At 48.6% G+C, this 25,464-nt stretch overlaps 1 protein-coding gene across 1 annotated transcript in view; it reads right to left on the bottom strand.

The window, feature by feature from the left end:
* Positions 1–23,509, bottom strand: part of LCOR (ligand dependent nuclear receptor corepressor) — a 134,981-nt gene extending 111,472 nt beyond the window's left edge. The window contains exon 1 of the mRNA XM_089662087.1: positions 23,445–23,509. The gene's annotated coding sequence lies outside the window, so the exon portion shown is untranslated. The remainder of the gene's footprint in view (positions 1–23,444) is intronic.
* Positions 23,510–25,464: the final 1,955 nt, after the last annotated feature.

The raw sequence follows: 25,464 nt of genomic DNA on the forward strand, positions 1-25,464 counted from the left end.
ATCATTGGTGTCAGAGGGAGGAATAGTGCCCCATCATTGGTGTCAGTGGGAGGAATAGTGCCCCATCATTGGTGTCAGTGGAAGGAATAGTGTCCTATCATTGGTGTCAGAGGGAGGAATAGTGCCCCATCATTGGTGTCAGAGGGAGGAATAGTGCCCCATCATTGGTGTCAGTGGGAAGAATAGTGCCCCATCATTGGTGTCAGTGGGAGGAATAGTGTCCCATCATTGATATCAGTGGGAGGAATAGTGCCCCATCATTGGTGTCAGTGGGAGGAATAGTGCCCCATCATTGGTGTCAGTGGGAGGAATAGTGCCCCATCATTGGTATCAGAGGGAGGAATAGTGCCCCGTCATTGGTGTCAGTGGGAGGAATAGTGCCCCATCATTGGTGTCAGAGGGAGGAATAGTGCCCCATCATTGGTGTCAGAGGGAGGAATAGTGCCCCATCATTGGTATCAGTGGGAGGAATAGTGCCCCATCATTGGTATCAGTGGGAGGAATAGTGCCCCATCATTGGTGTCAGTGGGAGGAATAGTGCCCCATCATTGGTGTCAGTGGGAGGAATAGTGTCCTATCATTGGTCACAATGGGAGTACTAGCATCCTATTGTCGGTGTCAGTGACAGGAACTATGCCCTACTGTTGTTGTGGTGACTAAAGCCCCAAGAGCCATATAAAAGCAAGCAAAGGGCCACAACCGGCCCCCAGGCCACAGTTTGGAGACCACCGCTCCAACTGATACATCTGCAGGACACCATGTTTTGTGGAAAAACAAAACTTACTGGCCGGATCACAAGATTAATACAGAAGACAGAAAACCAATGCAGTCGTCACATGTCAGGATTCGTAAGCTGCAATATAATAAAATGTTTGATTTGGGGTTCACCATCGTTCCAAAGCTTGACTTTACGAATGTGATATCCACTTCCCAACCGCAGAAACAGCAGAAATACGGCTGCAGGGCGGCACGGGAGCGCAAAATCATGTATATATACGCGATTTCGCATTTTCGGGAAGGGGGCGTGCCCTACCCACACCGCCATTCGCAACCATCAATCACCGGGTCCCGGACGGTGATTACTCGCCAGCAACCAGTGACTGACAAGCATCTCCAGCGAAACAGTTCTCCCTGGCAGCACGCACAGCAGCATGCTCACAGTGAAACACACAGACACCACCCCTAGTGAAACAGCACACAGTTAACCCTTTGATCACCCCAGATGTTAACCCCTTCCTGCCCAGTGCCATTAGTACAGTGTCCATGCTTTTTATTAGCACTGATCACTGTATTAGTGTCACTGGGGATGTCAGTGACACCAAGTCAGTCCCCCCCCCCAGTATCAGAATGCCCGCCGCAGTCCAGCTATAAGTCGCTGATCGCCGCCATTACTAGTAAAAAATTGAAAAAAATAAATCCCAGTATATATACCGCCATTTGTAGACGCTGTAACTTTCACGTAAACCAATTCATTTACACGTATCGCAATTTTTTTTTTCAGCGAAGACACGGAGCAGGATAGATTTTGGCCGAAATTTATGACAAAATTTGATTTTTTTTTTTAATTTTTTACTGGACATGTTTAATAGCAAAAAGTCGAAAATATTGTTTTTTTTCTCTCAAAATTGTCGGACTTTTTTTTTTTTTATAGTGCAAAAAAATAAAAAACCGCACAGGTGATGAAATACCACCAAAAGAAAGCTCTATTGGTGGGAAAAAAAGGACGTAAATTTCAGTGTTGCATGACCGCGCAATTGTCAGTTAAAGTAAGGCAAAAAATGGCCTGGTCAGGAAGGGGGAGGGGGGATCCTCTTGAGGGGGAGGGGTTATAGAATAAAGCACTACAAAATAAACCAAAAATAAACAATAAAAAAAAAAAAAAAAAAAAAGCAAAAAGTTGTCACAACGAGGTGATTCAGTGGAGGGATGAGACCCCCCGTCAGGCTTTGTTGCTCTCTGTGCCCCCATTAAGGGAGATCCCCCCCCCCTCTCGATTCGTCCTGTTTACTGTTATTATCAAAAGTGAACACAAAGATCGAAGGTGAAGTTCTGCGTGAACCCGGGAAAATCGCTGGATGTCCGCAGCATTGTCAAAATGGCGACCTTTGAGCCGGATCTCCATCTTCAGGAAGAGGACATTTTCGGGGTTTGAGCACATTAAGGTCCTCCTGATCTCTCATCGTCGAGGACATTTTCGGGGGGTTGAGCACGTTGAAGGTCCTCCTGATCTCTCATCGTCGAGGACATTTTCGGGGGGTTGAGCCCGTTGAAGATCCTCCTGATCTCTCGTCGTCGAGGACATTTTCGGGGGGTTGAGCACGTTGAAGGTCCTCTTGATCTCTCATTGTCGAGGACATTTTTGGGGGGTTGAGCCCGTTGAAGGTCCTCCTGATCTCTCGTCATCAAGGACATTTTCGGGGGTTGAGCACGTTGAAGGTCCTCCTGATCTCTCCTCGTCGAGGACATTTTCGGTGGTTGAGCACGTTGAAGGTCCTCTTGATCTCTCATCGTCGAGGACATTTTCGGTGGTTGAGCGCGTTGAAGGTCCTCCTGATCTCTCCTCGTCGAGGACATTTTTGGTGGTTCAGCGCGTTGAAGGTCGTCCTGATCTCTCGTCGTCTTCCAGTGATGTTCTTCCGCCCTCGAAGCACACTTAAAAAACCGCGACTCCCCACAGAAGTCTACGGGGGGCGACTCCCCCAAAGAAGTCTACTGGGGGGGGAGTGACTCCCCACAGAAGTCCAAGGGGGGGGGGGGTGACCCCCCACAGAAGTCTACGGGGGGCAACTCCCCCACAGAAGTCTACTGGGGGGGTGCAACTTCCCACAGAAGTCTTCAGGGAGGGGGGACAACTCCCCACAGAAGTCTTCGAGGGGGGGGCGACTCCCCAGAAGTCTTCGGGGGGGGGACTCCCCACAGAAGTCTATGGGGGGGGCGACTCCCCAAAGAAGTCTGCGGGGGGGTGCGACTCCCCACAGAAAAGTTTTCGGGGAGGGGGGGCGTGTGACTCCGCACAGAAGTCTACGGGGGGGGGGGGGGGGGCACGACTCCCCACAAAAGTCTACGAGGGCGCGACTCCCCACAGAAGCTTATGGGGGCGTGACCTCTCACTCCTGAGCGAAGCTCGAAGCTCTGAAACGCTTAAAAATATATATATATATATATATTTATTTATTATTATTTTTTAAGAAATCGATAAACCCTTAACTCTAACAAAATTAAGCACAAATGTACAGTCAGGTCCATAAATATTGGGACATGGACACAATTCTAACATTTTTGGCTCTATACATCACCACAATGGATTTGAAATGAAATGAACAAGATGTGCTTTAACTGCAGACTGTCAGCTTTAATTTGAGGGTATTTACATCCAAATCAGGTGAACGGTGTAGGAATTACAACAGTTTGCATATGTGCCTCCCACTTGTTAAGGGAACAAAAGTAATGGGACAATTGGCTTCTCAGCTGTTCCATGGCCAGGTGTGTGTTATTCCCTCATTATCCCAATTACAATGAGCAGATAAAAGGTTCAGAGTTCATTTCAAGTGTGCTATTTGCATTTAGAATCTGTTGCTGTCAACTCTCAAGATGAGATCCAAAGAGCTGTCACTATCAGTGAAGCCATCATTAGGCTGAAAAAACAAAAACAAACCCATCAGAGAGATAGCAAAAACATTAGGCGTGGCCAAAACAACTGTTTGGAACATTCTTAAAAAGAAGGAACGCACCGGTGAGCTCAGCAACACCAAAAGACCCGGAAGACCACGGAAAACAACTGTGGTGGATGAGCGAAGAATTCTTTCCCTGGTGAAGAAAACACCCTTCACAACAGTTGGCCGGACCAAGAACACTCTCCAGGAGGTAGGTGTATGTGTGTCAAAGTCACCAATCAAGAGAAGACTTCACCAGAGTGAATACAGAGGGTTCACCACAAGATGGAAACCATTGGTGAGCCTCAAACACAGGAAGGCCAGATTAGAGTTTGCCAAACGACATGTAAAAAATCCTTCACAGTTCTGGAACAACATCCTATGGACAGATGAGACCGACATCAACTTGTACCAGAGTGATGGGAAGAGAAGAGTATGGAGAAGGAACTGCTCATGGTCCTCAGCATACCACCTCATCAGTGATCATGGTGGTGGTAGTGTCATGGCGTGGGCATGTATGGCTGCCAATGGAACTGCTTCTCTTGTATTTATTGATGATGTGACGGCTGACAGAAGCAGCCGGATGAATTGTGAAGTGTTTCGGGAATATTATCGGCTCATATTCAGCCAAATGCTTCACAACTCATTGGACGCTTCACAGTGCAGATGGACAATGACCCAAAGCAGACTGCAAAAGCAACCAAAGAAGTGGAATGTTCTGCAATGGCCAAGTCCATCACCTGACCTGAATCTGATTGAGCATTTCACTTGCTGAAGACAAAACTGAAGGGAAAATGCCCCAAGAACAAGCAGGAACTGAAGACAGTTGCAGTAGAGGCCTGGCAGAGCATCACCAGGGATGACACCCAGCGTCTGGGGATGTCTATGCGTTCCACACTTCAGGCTGTAATTGACTGCAAAGGATTTGCAACCAAGTATTAAAAAGTGAAAGTTTGATTTATGATTATTATTCTGTCCCATTACTTTTGGTCCCTTAACAAGTGGGAGACACATATGCAAACTGTTGTAATTCCTACACCGTTCACCTGATTTGGATGTAAATACCCTCAAATTAAATCTGAAAGTCTGCAGTTAAAGCACATCTTGTTCGTTTCATTTCAAATCCATTGTGGTGTATAGAGCCAAAAATGTTAGAATTGTGTCCATGTCCCAATATTTATGGACCTGACTGTATTTTAACCACTTGCCCTCCAGAGGATTTACCCCCCTTAATGACCACGCCTCTTTTTGCTACTCGGCGCTGCACTAATTCAACTGATAATTGCGCGATCATGCAATGCTGCACCCAAACGAAATTTACGTCCTTTTTTTCACACAAATAGAGCTTTCTTCGGTGGTATTTGATCACCTGTGCGCTTTTTATTTTTCACGCTATAAACAGAAAAAGGCCAAAAATTTTGAAGAAAAACAATATTTTTTACTTTCAGCTATAAAAATATATAGTAAACTCAAAGTTGGTTATAAATTTAGGCCAAAATGTATTCTGCTCCATGTTTTTGGTAAAAAAAATCCCAATAAGTGTATATTGATTGCTTTGTGTGGAGTCATAGCGTCTACAAACTATGGTATAGATCAGTGGTCGGCAAGCCGCGGCTCGCGAGCCACATGCGGCTCTTTACAAGCTTAAATGCGGCTCTTCCGTGTGCCGGGCGCCCGCTCCCCTCGCTCCCCTCCCTCCTCTCCCTCCTCTCGGACGGGCGTGTGCCGGGCGGCCGCCCCCTCACCTCCCCTCCCCTCCCTCCTCTCGGACGGCCGCCCGCTCCCCTCCCTCCTCTCGGACGGCCGCCCGCTCCCCTCCCTCCTCTTGGGCGGCCGCCCCAAAAGTCAGGACTCTGCAGCTGTCAGGATGTAGGCGGGGCAGCCAGGATGTAGGCGGGGCAGCGTGACGAACTCCTCTCCTCTCACAGTCCGCCCTGAAGACCAGAACGGCGCGGGAAGCACGACGAGAGGAACGCGCGGAGCAAAGGTAAGTGAATTGACACAGGGGGGACTTACTATATGGGGGATGAATTACTATATGGGGGACTTACTATATGGGGGGGACTTACTATATGGGGGGGGACTTACTATATGGGGGATGAATTACTATATGGGGGGGACTTACTATATGGGGGATGAATTACTATATGGGGGACTTACTATATGGGGGGGACTTACTATATGGGGGGGGACTTACTATATGGGGGATGAATTACTATATGGGGGGGGACTTACTATATGGGGGGGACTTACTATATGGGGGGGGACTTACTATATGGGGGACTTACTATATGGGGGATGAATTACTATATGGGGGATGAATTACTATGGGGGATGAATTACTATATGGGGGATGAATTACTATATGGGGGATGAATTACTATGGGGGATGAATTACTATAGGGGGGATGAATTACTATATGGGGGATGAATTACTATGGGGGATGAATTACTATGGGGGATGAATTACTATATGGGGGATGAATTACTATATGGGGGATGAATTACTATATGGGGGGATGAATTACTATGGGGGATGAATTACTATGGGGGATGAATTACTATGGGGGATGAATTACTATATGGGGGATGAATTACTATATGGGGGATGAATTACTATGGGGGATGAATTACTATGGGGGATGAATTACTATATGGGGGATGAATTACTATATGGGAGATGTATTTTCAGTTTTAAAAATGTGGCTCTCAAAATAAATTTCAATCGTGGTTTTGGCGAGATTTGGCTCAGTTGAAAAAAAAAGGTTGCCCACCACTGGTATAGATAATGGAATTTACGCCATTTTTTGCTATACAGCGCTGCACTAGTTTAACGGACAATTGCGCGGTCATGCAATACGGTACATAAATGAAATTTACATCCTTTTTTTTAATCACAAATTGAGCTTTCTTTCGGTGGTATTTGATCGCCTGTGCGGTTTTTATTTTTTGCGCTATAAAAAAAAAGGCTGACAATTTTGAGGAATAAAAACAATATTTTGGACTTTTTGCTATAAAACATGTCCAGTAAAAAAAAAATGTAAAAATCTAATTTAGTCATAAATTTCTGCCAAAATGCATTCTGCGACATGTCTTTGCTAAAAAAAAACCCAATACGTGTAAATTAATTGGTTTATATGAAAGTTATAGCGTTTACAAATGGCGGGAAAGATACTGGGATTTTTAGGGTTTTTTATACTAATAATGGCGGCGATCAGCGACTTATGGCGGGACTGCGGCGGACATTCTGACATTGGGGGTACTGACTTGGGGTCACTGACATCCCAGTGACACCAATACAGTGATCAGTGCAAAAAAAAAAACACTGACACTGTACTAATGGCACTGGGGAGGAAGGGGTAACTTTATTTTGCAGGGAAAGGGTTAACTGTGTGAGGGGGAGTGTTTTACTTGGGGGCGGGGCGGTGTACTGCAGGGGAGTGAAACTCTTTTGTCCCGATCAGCCTGTCCTGGAGCTGTCAGGGAAGTGACAGAAAGCACAGCTCCTGCAGCTGTGCTCTCTGTCAGTGATTGCCGCCGATCGCCGGGACATAGCCGGTAAGGACCGGCTGTGACCTGGCGACTGACATCCGCGGCTGTGATCGGCGGGACAGGTAGGGCGGCGGCGCGCCCCTCTACCTGTTTACAAAACACATGTTTTAAAATGTGGTTTTGCCTGCCCGTGCCGCCCTGCCGCCGTATTTCTACAGTGGCTGGGCGGCAAGTGGCTAATTTAATAAATATTCAAAAATAAATATATTAAATAATTAAAAAAAAATAAAATATTCTCTCTCTCTGAATAGTCACACCACATGAGGTGGGACTGTGTTGGGCAGTTCTTCCAGCGCAGTCCCATCGCATGGACAAGGCAAAAAGCCTCATCTCCTATGTGCCTGCTACATTTGTCTTTGTGACATCTTAATAAAGTTTGTGGGAAAAAAAAAAAAAGGATGGTACACTCCGCCCAGCTCAGCACACTCAGCTGGATTGCGCTGCACACCCCGTACACCCGATGAAAATATCGCAGGAACGATCGTCCATTTTTTGTTCTTTGCATGTCAGTCTCCTATTGATAATGTAAGTTACGAAAATTCTCGTAGGACAGAATACAAATTCGGAAGGGATGTCAGGCGTTGTAATGTATTTTCGAACGAAAACTGTACCGATTAACCCCTTGCCTACCGGGCACTTATACCCCCTTCCTTACCAGGCCAATTTTCAGCTTTCAACGCTGCCGCACTTTGATTGACAATTGCGCGGTCATGCAACATTGTACCCATATGAAATTTCATTTTTTCTCACAAACAGAGCTTTCTTTTGGTGGTATTTAATTGCCGCTGGGCGCTTTACTTTTTGCGCTATAAATAAAAAAAGTGCAAAAAATTTGAAAAAAAAAAATTTTCTTTGTTTCTATTATAAAATTTTTCAAACAGGTATTTTTTCTGCTTCACTGATGTGCGTTGATGAGGCAGCACTGATGGGCACTGATAGGCAGCACTAAAGGGCACTGATAGGCAGTACTAATGAGGTGGCACGGATAGCCGGCACTGATAGACAGCACTAATGAGGTGTCACGGATAGGCGGCACTAATATGCAGCACTGATAGGCGGCACTGATAGGTGACACTGATGATGGGTACTGATAGACGGCACTGACTGGCATCACTGCTGGGCACTGACTGGCGGCACTGACTGGCACAACCTCTGGGCACTGACTGGTGGCACTGACTGGCAGCACTGCTGGGCTGCACTGGTGGGTGGCACTGGTGGGCAGCACTGGTGGGTGGGCACAGGTGGGTGGCACTGGTGGGCACAGGTGGGTGGGCACAGGTGGGTGGCACTTCTGGGCACAGGTGGGTGCACTGTTGGGCACAGGTGGGTGATCTGCTGGGCACAGGTGGGCGGAGCTAGTGGGCGCACTGCTGGGCACAGGTGGGCGGAACTTACGGGCGGCACTGCTGGGCACCGATCATCAGGGCACCCCGCTCTGACAACTGCCGGTTCTCAGCAGTACTTTCCTCACGATCTGACAGCGTGAGGAAAGCGCAGCCGAGAACCGGCACTTGCATTTCCCTGTGATCAGCGTGTCATTGGACACCGCTGATCACGTGGTAAAAGGCCGCTGGGATCGGCCTTTTACCACATCACGTGATCAGCTGTGTCCGTAGGAGAGCGCGTTCTGGGAGGACGTCATATGACGTGCACCCAGAACTGGCCGGCCGCAGTGAAGCCGTCATTTGGCTATCTGTGGTTGGCAACTAGTTAAACAAAACAAAAAAAAAAATCGCACAATACCAGATGGAAAAATTATTTTGTTTGTCCCTTCAAATGATTTCGGATGAAAGCCGAGTACTAAACAATCAGATTATCGCACGATCGCGTCGGAAGCGGTATTTTTTGTACGATTTTCTGATCCCGTGCCCTAGGCTTGGTTCACAGCTGTGGGCGTTTCCCGCTGCAGCTCTGCGCCTGTTCCTGCTGCTCCTGCAGCAAAGAAAGTCGCAGGAAAGACGGTTTCCCACAGGCTACGGTTTAAAAAAAAAAATGGAGCAAGGACCTTCTCCGCGTTTTCAGGAGGCGCAGCAGCCCGTTGGAATGAATGCGCTGTGGTGCCCACAGGAAAACACACAGGGGGCGATTTATTAAAAACTGGAGAGCGCCAAATCTGGTGCAGCCGTGCTTGGCAGCCAATCAGCTTCCAGGTTGTATTGTCAAAGGTTCACATCTGTGCGGGTGGTGCCGCTGTGGATCCGCACGAAAATCCGTGCAGCCGCACCCCCCGCACAGAGAACTGCGGACCCGCGGATAGGCGCCATTAGTTCTAATGACATGCCGCCCGCACTGGGAAACGCAACCGTACTGAGAACCTCGGCTGCGTTTTTCCGAAGTAGTGCCGGAACTTCTTCACTGCGTGTCCCGGGCACGGGAGTTCAATCAAATGAACGGGATCTCGTACCTGCGCAAATCACGGCCCGCACAGATGTGAACCGGGGGTCATTGGACAAGCTGAGGTTAGAAGCTGATTGGCCGCCAGGTACAGCCGCACCAGATCCGGAACGCTCCAGATTTAGTCAATGTCCCCCAATGTGTGAACCAGGACTAGGAGCCCATCCACACTTGTGCGACTTGTCATGTGACTCTGGGGGTCCAAGGTTGCTTGTCAGGCCACGTTCCCCAATGAGTACCAATCATATCTGTGTGACTTCAAGTCGCAGCGACTTGAAACTAGTTCCTGCACTACTGGTCCGACTTTCATGTGACTTGAGGGCCATAGACTTCAATGTAAACCCTCCAAAGTCTCACCTGAACGAGATACATGTGGCATGTGTGTGACTTTATACAGCAGAAACACTCATCGCTGGTCAAAGCCCAAGTCACACTCATCGCTGGTCAAAGCCCAAGTCACACTCATCGCTGGTCACAGCCCAAGTCACACACATCGCTGGTCAAAGCCCAAGTCACACTTATCGCTGGTCAAAGCCCAAGTCACACTCATCGCTGGTCAAAGCCCAAGTCACACTCATCCCTGGTCAAAGCCCAAGTCACACTCATCGCTGGTCAAAGCCCAAGTCACACTCATCCCTGGTCAAAGCCCAAGTCACACTCATCCCTGGTCAAAGCCCAAGTCACACTCATCCCTGGTCAAAGCCCAAGTCACACTCATCCCTAGTCAAAGCCCAAGTCACAGTCATCGCTGGTCAAAGCCCAAGTCACACTCGCCCCTAGTCAAAGCCCAAGTCACAGTCATCGCTGGTCAAAGCCCAAGTCACACTCGTCGCTGGTCAAAGCCCAAGTCACACTCATCCCTGGTCAAAGCCCAAGTCACACTCATCGCTGGTCAAAGCCCAAGTCACACTCATCCCTGGTCAAAGCCCAAGTCACACTCATCGCTGGTCAAAGCCCAAGTCACACTCATCCCTAGTCAAAGCCCAAGTCACAGTCATCGCTGGTCAAAGCCCAAGTCACACTCGCCCCTAGTCAAAGCCCAAGTCACAGTCATCGCTGGTCAAAACCCAAGTCACACTCGTCGCTGGTCAAAGCCCAAGTCACACTCATCCCTGGTCAAAGCCCAAGTCACACTCATCGCTGGTCAAAGCCCAAGTCACACTCATCCCTAGTCAAAGCCCAAGTCACACTCGTCCCTAGTCAAAGCCCAAGTCACAGTCATCGCTGGTCAAAGCCCAAGTCACACTCGTCCCTAGTCAAAGCCCAAGTCACACTCGTCCCTAGTCAAAGCCCAAGTCACACTCGTCCCTGGTCAAAGCCCAAGTCACACTCGTCCCTAGTCAAAGCCCAAGTCACAGTCATCGCTGGTCAAAGCCCAAGTCACACTCGTCCCTAGTCAAAGCCCAAGTCACACTCATCGCTGGTCAAAGCCCAAGTCACACTCATCCCTAGTCAAAGCCCAAGTCACACTCGTCCCTAGTCAAAGCCCAAGTCACACTCATCCCTGGTCAAGGCCCAAGTCACACTCATCGCTGGTCAAGGCCCAAGTCACACTCATCGCTGGTCAAGGCCCAAGTCACACTCATCCCTGGTCAAAGCCCAAGTCACAGTCATCGCTGGTCAAAGCCCAAGTCGCACTCATCGCTGGTCAAAGCCCAAGTCGCACTCATCCCTGGTCAAAGCCCAAGTCGCACTCGTCCCTGGTCACATCCCAAGTCGCACTCGTCCCTGGTCAAAGCCCAAGTCACACTCGTCCCTGGTCAAGGCACAAGTCACAGTCATCGCTGGTCAAAGCCCAAGTCACACTCATCCCTGGTCAAAGCCCAAGTCACACTCATCCCTAGTCAAAGCCCCAGTCACACTCATCCCTGGTCAAAGCCCAAGTCACACTCATCCCTAGTCAAAGCCCCAGTCACACTCATCCCTGGTCAAAGCCCCAGTCACACTCATCCCTGGTCAAAGCCCAAGTCACACTCATCCCTGGTCAAAGCCCAAGTCACACTCATCGCTGGTCAAAGCCCAAGTCACACTCATCGCTGGTCAAAGCCTAAGTCACAGTCATCGCTGGTCAAAGCCCAAGTCACACTCATCCCTGGTCAAGGCCCAAGTCACACTCATCCCTGGTCAAAGCCCAAGTCACACTCATCGCTGGTCAAAGCCCAAGTCACACTCATCGCTGGTCAAAGCCCAAGTCACACTCATCCCTAGTCAAAGCCCAAGTCACACTCGTCGCTGGTCAAAGCCCAAGTCACACTCGTCCCTGGTCAAAGCCCAAGTCACACTCGTCCCTAGTCAAAGCCCAAGTCACACTCGTCCCTAGTCAAAGCCCAAGTCACACTCATCCCTGGTCAAGGCCCAAGTCACACTCATCGCTGGTCAAAGCCCAAGTCACACTCATCCCTGGTCAAGGCCCAAGTCACACTCATCGCTGGTCAAAGCCCAAGTCACAGTCATCGCTGGTCAAAGCCCAAGTCACACTCATCCCTGGTCAAAGCCCAAGTCGCACTCATCCCTGGTCACATCCCAAGTCGCACTCGTCCCTGGTCAAAGCCCAAGTCACACTCGTCCCTGGTCAAGGCACAAGTCACAGTCATCGCTGGTCAAAGCCCAAGTCACACTCATCCCTGGTCAAAGCCCAAGTCACACTCATCCCTAGTCAAAGCCCCAGTCACACTCATCCCTGGTCAAAGCCCAAGTCACACTCATCCCTAGTCAAAGCCCCAGTCACACTCATCCCTGGTCAAAGCCCCAGTCACACTCATCCCTGGTCAAAGCCCAAGTCACACTCATCCCTGGTCAAAGCCCAAGTCACACTCATCGCTGGTCAAAGCCCAAGTCACACTCATCGCTGGTCAAAGCCTAAGTCACAGTCATCGCTGGTCAAAGCCCAAGTCACACTCATCCCTGGTCAAGGCCCAAGTCACACTCATCCCTGGTCAAAGCCCAAGTCACACTCATCGCTGGTCAAAGCCCAAGTCACACTCATCGCTGGTCAAAGCCCAAGTCACACTCATCCCTAGTCAAAGCCCAAGTCACACTCGTCGCTGGTCAAAGCCCAAGTCACACTCGTCCCTGGTCAAAGCCCAAGTCACACTCGTCCCTAGTCAAAGCCCAAGTCACACTCGTCCCTAGTCAAAGCCCAAGTCACACTCATCCCTGGTCAAGGCCCAAGTCACACTCATCGCTGGTCAAAGCCCAAGTCACACTCATCCCTGGTCAAGGCCCAAGTCACACTCATCGCTGGTCAAAGCCCAAGTCACAGTCATCGCTGGTCAAAGCCCAAGTCACACTCATCCCTGGTCAAAGCCCAAGTCACACTCATCCCTGGTCAAAGCCCAAGTCGCACTCATCCCTGGTCAAAGCCCAAGTCGCACTCGTCCCTGGTCACATCCCAAGTCGCACTCGTCCCTGGTCAAAGCCCAAGTCACACTCGTCCCTGGTCAAGGCCCAAGTCACAGTCATCGCTGGTCAAAGCCCAAGTCACACTCATCCCTGGTCAAAGCCCAAGTCACACTCATCCCTGGTCAAAGCCCAAGTCACACTCATCCCTGGTCAAAGCCCAAGTCACACTCATCCCTGGTCAAAGCCCAAGTCACACTCATCCCTGGTCAAAGCCCAAGTCACACTCATCCCTGGTCAAAGCCTAAGTCACAGTCATCGCTGGTCAAAGCCCAAGTCACACTCATCCCTGGTCAAGGCCCAAGTCACACTCATCCCTGGTCAAAGCCCAAGTCACACTCATCGCTGGTCAAAGCCCAAGTCACACTCATCGCTGGTCAAAGCCCAAGTCACACTCATCCCTAGTCAAAGCCCAAGTCACACTCGTCGCTGGTCAAAGCCCAAGTCACACTCGTCCCTGGTCAAAGCCCAAGTCACACTCATCCCTAGTCAAAGCCCAAGTCACACTCGTCGCTGGTCAAAGCCCAAGTCACACTCGTCCCTGGTCAAAGCCCAAGTCACACTCATCCCTAGTCAAAGCCCAAGTCACACTCATCCCTAGTTAAAGCCCAAGTCACACTCGTCCCTGGTCAAAGCCCAAGTCACACTCATCCCTAGTTAAAGCCCAAGTCACACTCATCCCTGGTCACAGCCCAAGTCACACTCATCCCTGGTCAAAGCCCAAGTCACACTCATCCCTGGTCAAGGCCCAAGTCACACTCATCCCTGGTCAAAGCCCAAGTCACACTCATCCCTAGTCAAAGCCCCAGTCACACTCATCCCTGGTCAAAGCCCAAGTCACACTCATCCCTAGTCAAAGCCCCAGTCACACTCATCCCTGGTCAAAGCCCCAGTCACACTCATCCCTGGTCAAAGCCCAAGTCACACTCATCCCTGGTCAAAGCCCAAGTCACACTCATCGCTGGTCAAAGCCCAAGTCACACTCATCGCTGGTCAAAGCCTAAGTCACAGTCATCGCTGGTCAAAGCCCAAGTCACACTCATCCCTGGTCAAGGCCCAAGTCACACTCATCCCTGGTCAAAGCCCAAGTCACACTCATCGCTGGTCAAAGCCCAAGTCACACTCATCGCTGGTCAAAGCCCAAGTCACACTCATCCCTAGTCAAAGCCCAAGTCACACTCGTCGCTGGTCAAAGCCCAAGTCACACTCGTCCCTGGTCAAAGCCCAAGTCACACTCATCCCTAGTCAAAGCCCAAGTCACACTCGTCCCTAGTCAAAGCCCAAGTCACACTCATCCCTGGTCAAGGCCCAAGTCACACTCATCGCTGGTCAAAGCCCAAGTCACACTCATCCCTGGTCAAGGCCCAAGTCACACTCATCGCTGGTCAAAGCCCAAGTCACAGTCATCGCTGGTCAAAGCCCAAGTCACACTCATCCCTGGTCAAAGCCCAAGTCGCACTCATCCCTGGTCAAAGCCCAAGTCGCACTCGTCCCTGGTCACATCCCAAGTCGCACTCGTCCCTGGTCAAAGCCCAAGTCACACTCGTCCCTGGTCAAGGCCCAAGTCACAGTCATCGCTGGTCAAAGCCCAAGTCACACTCATCCCTAGTCAAAGCCCAAGTCACACTCATCGCTGGTCAAAGCCCAAGTCACACTCATCCCTGGTCAAAGCCCAAGTCACACTCATCCCTAGTCAAAGCCCAAGTCACACTCATCCCTGGTCAAAGCCTAAGTCACAGTCATCGCTGGTCAAAGCCCAAGTCACACTCGTCGCTGGTCAAAGCCCAAGTCACACTCGTCCCTGGTCAAAGCCCAAGTCACACTCATCCCTAGTCAAAGCCCAAGTCACACTCATCCCTAGTTAAAGCCCAAGTCACACTCGTCCCTGGTCAAAGCCCAAGTCACACTCATCCCTAGTTAAAGCCCAAGTCACACTCATCCCTGGTCAAAGCCCAAGTCACACTCATCCCTGGTCAAGGCCCAAGTCACACTCATCCCTGGTCAAAGCCCAAGTCACACTCATCCCTAGTCAAAGCCCCAGTCACACTCATCCCTGGTCAAAGCCCAAGTCACACTCATCCCTAGTCAAAGCCCCAGTCACACTCATCCCTGGTCAAAGCCCCAGTCACACTCATCCCTGGTCAAAGCCCAAGTCACACTCATCCCTGGTCAAAGCCCAAGTCACACTCATCGCTGGTCAAAGCCCAAGTCACACTCATCGCTGGTCAAAGCCTAAGTCACAGTCATCGCTGGTCAAAGCCCAAGTCACACTCATCCCTGGTCAAGGCCCAAGTCACACTCATCCCTGGTCAAAGCCCAAGTCACACTCATCGCTGGTCAAAGCCCAAGTCACACTCATCGCTGGTCAAAGCCCAAGTCACACTCATCCCTAGTCAAAGCCCAAGTCACACTCGTCGCTGGTCAAAGCCCAAGTCACACTCGTCCCTGGTCAAAGCCCAAGTCACACTCATCCCTAGTCAAAGCCCAAGTCACACTCGTCCCTGGTCAAAGCCCAAGTCACACTCATCCCTGGTCAAGGCCCAAGTCACACTCATCGCTGGTCAAAGCCCAAGTCACACTCATCCCTGGTCAAGGCCCAAGTCACACTCATCGCTGGTCAAAGCCCAAGTCACAGTCATCGCTGGTCAAAGCCCAAGTCACACTCATCCCTGGTCAAAGCCCAAGTCGCACTCATCCCTGGTCAAAGCCCAAGTCGCACTCGTCCCTGGTCACATCCCAAGTCGCACTCGTCCCTGGTCAAAGCCCAAGTCACACTCGTCCCTGGTCAAGGCCCAAGTCACAGTCATCGCTGGTCAAAGCCCAAGTCACACTCATCCCTAGTCAAAGCCCAAGTCACACTCATCGCTGGTCAAAGCCCAAGTCACACTCATCCCTGGTCAAAGCCCAAGTCACACTCATCCCTAGTCAAAGCCCAAGTCACACTCATCCCTGGTCAAAGCCTAAGTCACAGTCATCGCTGGTCAAAGCCCAAGTCACACTCATCCCTGGTCAAGGCCCAAGTCACACTCATCCCTGGTCAAAGCCCAAGTCACACTCATCGCTGGTCAAAGCCCAAGTCACACTCATCCCTGGTCAAAGCCCAAGTCACACTCATCCCTGGTCAAAGCCCAAGTCACACTCATCCCTAGTCAAAGCCCAAGTCACACTCGTCGCTGGTCAAAGCCCAAGTCACACTCGTCCCTGGTCAAAGCCCAAGTCACACTCATCCCTAGTCAAAGCCCAAGTCACACTCGTCGCTGGTCAAAGCCCAAGTCACACTCGTCCCTGGTCAAAGCCCAAGTCACACTCATCCCTAGTCAAAGCCCAAGTCACACTCATCCCTAGTTAAAGCCCAAGTCACACTCATCCCTGGTCACAGCCCAAGTCACACTCATCCCTGGTCAAAGCCCAAGTCACACTCATCCCTGGTCAAGGCCCAAGTCACACTCATCCCTGGTCAAAGCCCAAGTCACACTCATCCCTGGTCAAAGCCCAAGTCACACTCATCCCTGGTCAAAGCCCAAGTCACACTCGTCCCTGGTCAAGGCCCAAGTCACACTTATCCCATCAAAAAAAAAAAAAAAACACCTCCCCATTGAGGCCTGGTCCACACAAATGCATTTTTTAGGGCTTTTTGCAGAATCGCACAACTACAGTCCATTTATTATGGCTTCCTATGGGACACGGTCACATCTGTGCTTTATTGAGCAGCTGCGTTTTTGGAAAGGTTCAGGGACTTTTGTAAACACAAAACCGTGCGCTTTTAGTTCAACAGACTTTAATGGAGACGCTGCAGAAAAGAAAAAAAAAAAACTTATGTAGTGCGTTTTTGACGCATTTGTCACGTTTCTTGTATTTAATCCGCCCAGCAACAAGTTGTCCCAAAGAAAAACACAAACCGGGAAAAAAAAAAACAAAAACAAAAAAAAAAAGGAAAATGTGTAAAAAAAACGAGCCAAAAAGGTGCATGCAAAAACGCAAACAGCACAGCAAAGCGGACAAAACGCAAACTGCACCACGCCTTCAATATTATTATACAGGATTTATGTATGCGCATATGTACTGTATGTATGTATGTACTGTATGTATGTATGTACTGTATGTCTGTATGTATGTATGTACTGTATGTACTGTATGTATGTATGTACTGTATGTATGTATGTACTGTATGTATGTATGTCTGTACTGTATGTACTGTACTGTATGTATGTACTGTATGTACTGTATGTACTGTATGTCTGTATGTCTGTACTGTATGTCTGTACTGTATGTACTGTATGTATGTACTGTATGTCTGTATGTCTGTACTGTATGTCTGTACTGTATGTACTGTATGTCTGTACTGTATGTACTGTATGTATGTATGTACTGTATGTACTGTATGTCTGTATGTCTGTACTGTATGTACTGTATGTACTGTATGTCTGTACTGTATGTATGTATGTACTGTATGTACTGTATGTCTGTACTGTATGTCTGTATGTCTGTATGTACTGTATGTCTGTATGTACTGTATGTACTGTATGTACTGTATGTATGTATGTACTGTATGTACTGTATGTCTGTATGTACTGTATGTCTGTACTGTATGTCTGTACTGTATGTCTGTATGTACTGTATGTATGTCTGTACTGTATGTATGTCTGTACTGTATGTACTGTATGTCTGTATGTACTGTATGTCTGTATGTACTTTATGTACTGTATGTACTGTATGTCTGTATGTACTGTATGTACTGTATGTCTGTATGTCCTGTATGTACTGTATGTATGTCTGTACTGTATGTACTGTATGTCTGTACTGTATGTATGTATGTACTGTCTGTACTGTATGTCTGTATGTACTGTATGTCTGTACTGTATGTCTGTACTGTATGTCTGTATGTACTGTATGTACTGTATGTCTGTATGTCCTGTATGTACTGTATGTATGTCTGTACTGTATGTACTGTATGTCTGTACTGTATGTATGTATGTACTGTCTGTACTGTATGTCTGTACTGTATGTCTGTACTGTATGTCTGTATGTATGTATGTGTGTTTCTGAACAAGCGGCAGAAACACGTGGCAAAAATTAATCGCGTGACTATTACCTCTGTACTGTATGTATGTACTGTATGTGTTGTACTGCATGTATGTACTGTATGTATGTACTGTATGTATTGTACTGTATGTATGTATGTACTGTATGTATGTACTGCATGTGTTGTACTGTATGTGTTGTACTGCATGTATGTATGTACTGTATGTATGTATGTACTGTATGTGTTGTACTGTATGTATGTATTGTACTGTATGTACTGTATGTATTGTACTGTCTGTACTGTATGTATGTGCGTTTCTGAACGAGCGGCAGAAACACGTGGCAAAAATTAATCGCGCGGCTGTTACCTCTGTACTGTATGTCTGTACTGTATGTATGTGCGTTTCTGAAGGGGCGGCGGAAACACGTGGCAAAAATTAATCGCGCGACTGTTACCATTTAGACAGCGTTTGCACCTGTGCTTCTCCAAACGCACACAATCTGCACATAAAACGCACACTTTGCCATGCATTGTGAAAACGCATGGCAACACCCACCAAACGCACGCCACGCTTCCATTTAGGCTTCTTTTGCATCTGCCCGTTTCCAAGTATGCGGCAAAACGCTTTGCCGTGCATTTTGCAAGACGCAGCAATGACCTCACATTTACATTCGTTTGCATCTGCGTGTTTCCGACCACACGGCAACCTGCAAGAAAAACGCACAATCTGCCACCTGTTTCAAAAGCGTGCGGCAATGTGCGTCGCTCTTGCATTACCGTTTACTCTGCGTTCGCATCTGTGCGTATCTGAGCGCGTGACAACCTGCAAGAAAACACGCTTCGCCGCACGTTTCAGAAATGCGCATCGCACTTTCCTTTCCAATATGTAGATGCAGGCGTGATGTGCGTTTGCAGGGCATTTCTGAATTGCGTGGCAAAGCACGCATTTTTTGTTCTTTTGTCATTGATATCCCAGCCACGGTCAGCAGATGTGCGTTTTGCCGCATGACACTGAAAAAACAAAACCGTGTGACACCCTACGTCTCTTCTGCAGCTACTTTGGGTATTTTTCGCATTCAAGGGAATGGGCTGCCCTATGTGTGATGTACGCTAATGCTTGAAAAATGCACAAAAAACGCAAACATTTCCGCTATGCTCGGGTGGGAATGGAATTTGCTTGGGAGGAAGTTTTTAGGCAGCAAGAATGACCAGGGAGGAGAGGTGAGGGGAAAAAAACCCGCACTGATCGATCAAAGTCACTTAGGATTGCTTCTTATCAGTAAAGTCACTGCGACATAAGGAGGAAATCTAAAGTGCTAATGAGATCAATGTTATCACCCTATCAATGTTCCCACTACAGACTGCTGAGGCCCGAGGGCCACAGGTTGGGCATCAGAAGGCCAGATGATGCTGGGTGTCCTCCAGCCAAGAAATGGGCGGAGCTCTGACTGCAGCTTCTAATGCACATCCAGAGAAGCTCCCAGTGTGCAGTGAATGCCGCGACACCTGCGCCAGATGGAAGGGGAGGAGCCGCGACACCTGCGCCAGACGGAAGGGGAGGAGCCGCGACACCTGCGCCAGACGGAAGGGGAGGAGCTGCGACACCTGCGCCAGACGGAAGGGGAGGAGCTGCGACACCTGCGCCAGACGGAAGGGGAGGAGCCGCGACACCTGTGCCAGACAGAAGGGGAGGAGCCGCAACACCTGCGCCAGACAGAAGGGGAGGAGCCGTGACACCTGCGCCGGACTGAAGGGGAGGAGCTGCGACACCTGTGCCAAATGAAAGGGGAAGAGCCGCGACACCTGCACCAGACGGAAGGGGAGGAGCCGCGACACCTGCGCCAGACTGAAGGGGAGGAGCCGCGACACCTGCGCCAGACGGAAGGGGAGGAGTCGGTATACCTGGATCTAAGAAAGCCATCTGAAGAATTTTTCTTTGAATCTACCAGAGTCTCTGCAATAGGAGACCAACCAACGTAGCGAAGGGGCACGGGACCCGCGCTGTGATTGGACATAGCCAAGTTTTGGCTGAAACCTGCTGATCACCTGCATCCAATCACAATCTACAAACACAGAAGAGCGATCTGGCCGTTTCTTCTCCCTGTACACTTGCCAGGCACACAGTTAACCCCTTCCCAGCCGGTGTCATTAGTACAGTGTACAGTATGATCACGGATCAGTGTATTAGTGTCACTATTGATGTCAGTGTCAGTTAGCCCGGCGGTGTTACCCCCCAGAGAGGGTCTGTCAGCGCCCCCCCCCACAGTCCCACTATATGTCACTGATCCCCGCCATTACTGTACAGCGTCATCGCTGTGTACATTCCAGCGTCAATCTATGCAAAGTGTGGCGGCATTTGTATTCAGCCCCCTTTACTCTGATCCCCCTAACTAAAATCTGGTGGAACTAATTGCCTTCAGAAGTCACCTAGTTAGTAAATAGAGCCCCCTGTGTGTCATGTGATCTCAGTATAAATCCAGCTGTTCTGTGAAGCCCTCAGAGGTTTGTTAGAGAACATTTGTGAACAAACAGCATCATGAAGACCGAGGAACACACCAGACAGGTCAGGGATAAAGTTGTGGAGAAGTTTAAAGCAGGGTTAGGTTATAAATAAGTATCCCAAGCTTTGACCATCTCACAGAGCACTGTTCAATCCATCCTCCAAAAATGGAAAGAGTACGGCACAACTGCCAACCTACCAAGACATGGCCGTCCACCTAAACTGATAGGCCGGGCAAGGAGAGCATTCATCAGAGAAGCAGCCAAGAGGCCCATGGGAACCCCGGAGGAGCTGCAGAGATCCACAGCTCAGGGGGGAGAATCTGTCCTCAGGACAACTATTAGTCGTTCACTCCACAAATCTGCCCTTTATGGAAGAGTGACAAGAAGAAAGTCATTGTTGGAGGAAAGCGATAAGAAGTCCCATTTGCAGTTTGTGAGAAGCCATGTGGGGGACACAGCAAACGTGGAAGAAGGGGCTCTGGTCAGAGGAGACCAAAATGGAACTTATGGCCTAAAAGCAAAATGCTATGTGTGGCGGGAAAACTAACACTGCACATCACCCTGAACACACCATCCCCACCGTGAAACATGGTGGTGGCAGCATCATGTGGTGGGGATGCTTTTCTTCAGCAGGGACAGGGAAGCTGGTCAGAGTTGATGGGAAGATGGATGGGGCCAAATACAGGACAATCTTAGAAGAAAATCTGTTAGAGTCTGCAGAAGACATGAGACCGGGGCGGAGGTTCCCCTTCCAGCAGGACAACGACCCGAAACATCCAGCCAGAGCTACAATGGAATGGTTCAGATCAAAGCATCTTCATGTGTTAGAATGGCCCAGTCACAGTCCAGACCCAAATCCAATGGAGAATCTGTGGCCAGACCTGAAAATTGCTGTTCCCAGACGCCCTCCATCCAATCTGACAGCTTGAGGGATTCTGCAAAGAAGAACGGGCAGAAATGTCCCTCTCTAGATGTGCAAAGAGACATCCCCAAAAAGACTTGCAGCTGGAATTGCAGCCAAAGGGGGTCCTACAAAGTATTGACTCCGGGGGGGCCGAATACAAATGCCGCCACACTTTTCACAGATTTATTGGTCACAAATGTTGGAAACCATTTCTCATTTTCCTTCCACTTCACAATTATGTGCCGCTTTGTGTCGGTCCATCACATCCAATCCCAATAAATACATTGTAACATGACAACATGGGGGGGGGGGTACATTGTAACATGACAACATGGGGGGGGGATACATTGTAACATGACAACATGGGGGACATTTCAGGGGGGAGGGGAATACATTGTAACATGACAACATGGGGGACATTTCAGGGGGGAGGGGGAATACATTGTAACATGACAACATGGGGGACATTTCAGGGGGGGGGGGTACATTGTAACATGACAACATGGGGGGACATTTCAGGGGGGGGATACATTGTAACATGACAACATGGGGGGCATTTCAGGGGGGGAGGGGGAATACATTGTAACAAGACAACATGGGGGGCAAGTCGGGGGGGGAGGGGAATACATTGTAACATGACAACATGGGGGACATTTCAGGGGGGAGGAGGAATACATTGTAACATGACAACATGGGGGGCATTTGAGGGGGGAAAACATTGTAACATGACAACATGGGGGGCAAGTCGGGGGGGGGAGGGGAATACATTGTAACATGACAACATGGGGGACATTTCAGGGGGGGAGGAATACATTGTAACATGACAACATGGGGGACATTTCAGGGGGAGGGGAATACATTGTAACATGACAACATGGGGGACATTTCAGGGGGGGAGGAATACATTGTAACATGACAACATGGGGGACATTTCAGGGGGAGGGGGGAATACATTGTAACATGACAACATGGGGGACATTTCAGGGGGAGGGGAATACATTGTAACATGACAACATGGGGGACATTTCAGGGGGAGGGGAATACATTGTAACATGACAACATGGGGGACATTTCAGGGGGGAGGGGGAACTTTTTCACAGCACTGTACACATATTGGGATTTTTTTTTTTTTTTTTAATAAAAGACATGTAGCGGAATACAATTTGGCCTAAATTTAGGAAGAAACTTGATTTTATTGGATAGTCTTTATAATAGGAAGTGGGAAAAATGTATATATGTATAAATACACACACAAGATATATATATATCTATCTTTTTTAATAATAACATATATAGGAAAATATTTAAAAAAATATTTTACACACATATATACACGTTACACATACATATATATAATTATTTATTTATAATAATATTATATAAATATACATATAAATAATATATATTATTATTATTATTATACAGTATTTATAAAGCGCCGATAGTTGGCTCAGCGCTGTACATTACAGAGGGGGACAGAACATGTGACAGAACAATACCAATACAATGCAAAACATGAGGGGATCGAGGGCCCTGCTCCTTGGAGCTTACAATCTAGGAGATATTATTATATAGGATTTATATGGCCTGCTATGTTATTATTAATATATATATATATATGTGTGTGTGTATAAATATATTTTTTTTATTTTTTTTTTTAATTATTATTAGTATTTTTTTTTTTAATTTAAGGGGTTTAAAGTAATTTTCTAGCACAAAAGGAAAAAAAAAACAAAAACTAAATTTGTATATGTATACAAAAATGCCGGTTTACAAGAATAAAGATGCCAAAAATAAATATCAGAATGATAAAAGGTACATTTTGGATCCATATGGCCACAGAGCGGCGGGAGGATGATGGGAAGTATAATCTGATGGTGGGGACACCTCCCGTGAGCAACGCACACATTCACTTTAGAACATTTGACCCGATACAAGACAAATTCAGTGACAGACGTGCATTATCCGTGTGAGGACAAACGCAGCCCCTTAATAAGAAATAAAAACAATGTCAAACCTTTAAACAGGCTGAGATCTTGCAGTAATCCCGGTCCAAACAGCCCTTCTAAAATACTCTCAAAACCTGCAAGAGAAAGAAAAGGGCGATCAGTGAGGATGTCATGGCAGCCGCTTCTCAGCATCCAATACTACAAGACAGAAGGTATGTACAGGTGTGTGTGATGGGGTGGGTGTCCCTGGAGGTGTCTGACATGGAACAGGATGGAAAAGGACTGGGGGGGGGGGGGGGGGTACTTAGTTCAGCTGATTGTAAAATGACCAAACAGTGTGACAGGCAGTAGGGAAAGCAAACAGAATTCTTGGGTTCATCACTAGAGGGGTCACCAACAGGAGGAAGGAGGTCCTGATTCCTCTATATAGATCCTATCACTAGAGGGGTCACCGGCAGGAGGAAGGAGGTCCTGATCCCTCTATATAGATCTATCACTAGAGGGGTCACCAACGGGAGGAAGGAGGTCCTGATTCCTCTATATAGATCTATCACTAGAGGGGTCACCAACGGGAGGAAGGAGGTCCTGATCCCTCTATATAGATCTATCACTAGAGGGGTCACCAACGGGAGGAAGGAGGTCCTGATTCCTCTATATAGATCTTTCTATCAGTAGAGGGATCACCGGCAGGAGGAAGGAGGTCCTGATTCCTCTATATAGATCTTTCTATCACTAGAGGGGTCACCGGGAGGAGGAAGGAGGTCCTGATTCCTCTATATAGGTCCTATCACTAGAGGGGTCACCGGCAGGAGGAAGTAGGTCCTGATTCCTCTATATAGATCTATCACTAGAGGGGTCACCAACGGGAGGAAGGAGGTCCCGATTCCTCTATATAGATCTTTATATCAGTAGAGGGATCACCGGCAGGAGGAAGGAGGTCCTGATTCCTCTATATAGATCTTTCTATCACTAGAGGGGTCACCGGGAGGAGGAAGGAGGTCCTGATTCCTCTATATAGGTCCTATCACTAGAGGGGTCACCGGCAGGAGGAAGGAGGTCCTGATTCCTCTATATAGGTCCTATCACTAGAGGGGTCACCGGCAGGAGGAAGGAGGTCCTGATTCCTCTATATAGATCTATCACTAGAGGGGTCACCGGCAGGAGGAAGGAGGTCCTGATTCCTCTATATAGATCCTATCACTAGAGGGGTCACCGGCAGGAGGAAGGAGGTCCTGATTCCTCTATATAGATCTATCACTAGAGGGGTCACCGGCAGGAGGAAGGAGGTCCTGATTCCTCTATATAGATCTATCACTAGAGGGGTCACCAACGGGAGGAAGGAGGTCCCGATTCCTCTATATAGATCTTTATATCAGTAGAGGGATCACCGGCAGGAGGAAGGAGGTCCTGATTCCTCTATATAGATCTTTCTATCACTAGAGGGGTCACCGGGAGGAGGAAGGAGGTCCTGATTCCTCTATATAGGTCCTATCACTAGAGGGGTCACCGGCAGGAGGAAGGAGGTCCTGATTCCTCTATATAGATCTATCACTAGAGGGGTCACCAACGGGAGGAAGGAGGTCCCGATTCCTCTATATAGATCTTTATATCAGTAGAGGGATCACCGGCAGGAGGAAGGAGGTCCTGATTCCTCTATATAGGTCCTATCACTAGAGGGGTCACCGGCAGGAGGAAGGAGGTCCTGATTCCTCTATATAGGTCCTATCACTAGAGGGGTCACCGGCAGGAGGTATAGAGGTCCTGATTCCTCTATATAGATCCTATCACTAGAGGGGTCACCGGCAGGAGGAAGGAGGTCCTGATTCCTCTATATAGATCTATCACTAGAGGGGTCACCGGCAGGAGGAAGGAGGTCCTGATTCCTCTATATAGATCTCTATATCACTAGAGATGTCACCGGCAGGAAGAAGGAGGTCCCGATTCCTCTATATAGATCTTCATATCACTAGAGGGGTCACTGGCAGGAGGAAGGAGGTCCTGATTCCTCTATATAGATCTTTCTATCACTAGAGGGGTCACCGGCAGGAGGAAGGAGGTCCTGATTCCTCTATATAGATCTTTATATCA

Source organism: Staurois parvus, unplaced genomic scaffold (genome assembly GCF_062004578.1).
Source record: "Staurois parvus isolate SC_StPar_1 unplaced genomic scaffold, SC_StPar_1.0 ptg001428l, whole genome shotgun sequence".
Taxonomy (NCBI): domain Eukaryota; kingdom Metazoa; phylum Chordata; class Amphibia; order Anura; family Ranidae; genus Staurois; species Staurois parvus.